Here is a 1,424-nt window from a genome sequence, read left to right as displayed (position 1 = left end):
GGTCCTGTCGGGTCCGCATCAGTCCGTCCGTCCGTCCTTTTCGGGCGGGGCGGGTCCGTCCGTCCGTCCGCTTTTGAGACCCTACCAGAAAATGGTGGGCGCGCGAAGCGCGCCGAAATTTTGACCACACCCCTTTTGCCGCCCGAAATATGGAGATTTCGCACTATCTAACATGTATCATGCATGCAAATATTATTGTTTTATCGTAATCAGGTAGAAGAAATTTTTCGTGATATGGTGGCTTTGAAAAAGCCAGTTAACAAAAAAATAAGGAGGAAACTTGACTCAGAGGATGAGGAGGATGATCACTGGAGTTATTGTGAGAGACAGCAAACTTGATGACTACCTCGTTTAAGCAGTCCCAGAGCTTGGAAGACAAATCTCTTTCTATATCTAAAAAATAGGTGCAAACAGCATGGAAGATTGACGTTTGCTCGCCATTTCAATAATTAACTTGGGCGTATAGTAATAATTAACTTGATATCATAATTCATAACTTGAATAAAATGGCTGCTGCTAGAGCTCTGGCTCTCTCAGCTTCTTCCTCACTCCTTAGGCTAAGTGACAGTCACAGACTGACAGTATAGTTCCAGTGTTCAATTACACCTGTGGTAATGATAGTCTGACAGTCTCACACACAGTGACACACTCAGTCTTGCCCAACCACCTTGCCCAAGCTTCTGCCCTTGCCCACAGGTCAGCTCACAGAGTCAGGTCGGGCATTGCCCCTATATGCCCGACCCTGCCTACGCCTATGATCCATGAATGTGTAAGTCGATGAAGCCAGGAGTCAATAATTGAGTCTTAATCACATCTTTAACTGTTGGTGGGCGAGTACTGGTAATATCAGTAATGGTATCTTGTACTATACTGACGTATACTGGCCCTTTCTTTAGCTCTCCTCCAGGCAGAACAACCTCCTCAGCTTCTATTACTGTTGAAGCAGCTCGAGTTGAAGTGTCTATACTGATTACTGAGCCGGTCAGCCTGAATTAATTAATAGCGTGGGCGGCTGGGCATGGAGCTACACAAGCTAGGTTAAAATCATAGGTGAAGGAAAGATCCAGTTGTTGCTGCTCTAGATCTGTCTAAAGAAATTTTAAATACAAGACATGTGAGGGATCAGTATTATTATTATTGCTGTGAAGTTCTGTGTAGTATCAGGAAAAAATTATAAAAAGGCAGAATTCTCTCATTTTCATTTTTAACAAAATTTGGCCAATATCTTTGTGAAACCATGGGCTATACTTGGATATTTTTCAAAAATTGGCTGTTTTTAAAAATGCTCATAAATTGATAAATATTTGTCTGAATAAGCTCAAACTTTCTACCAGCATAAGTGCATCATTATGCATCAGAAAGTGTAATAAAAATTTGGGGTGATTTTGGAGCCATTTTTCCGAAAAAAGCATGGGCTATAGTAC

The 1,424-nt window shown here is 41.9% G+C and overlaps 1 long non-coding RNA gene across 1 annotated transcript in view; it reads left to right on the top strand.

Annotated features, from left to right (window-relative positions):
- The first annotated feature begins 138 nt into the window (after positions 1-138).
- LOC109589510 (uncharacterized) overlaps positions 139-1,424 on the top strand; it is a 2,235-nt gene continuing 949 nt past the window's right edge. Inside the window, exon 1 of the long non-coding RNA XR_002188741.1 lies at positions 139-1,114. This is a non-coding gene — a long non-coding RNA (uncharacterized LOC109589510). The remainder of the gene's footprint in view (positions 1,115-1,424) is intronic.

Source organism: Amphimedon queenslandica, unplaced genomic scaffold (genome assembly GCF_000090795.2).
Source record: "Amphimedon queenslandica unplaced genomic scaffold, v1.1 AMPQUscaffold_11237, whole genome shotgun sequence".
Classification (NCBI taxonomy): domain Eukaryota; kingdom Metazoa; phylum Porifera; class Demospongiae; order Haplosclerida; family Niphatidae; genus Amphimedon; species Amphimedon queenslandica.
Note: the sequence above shows the minus strand (reverse complement) of the source record. Positions and strands in the feature narration are given on the sequence as shown.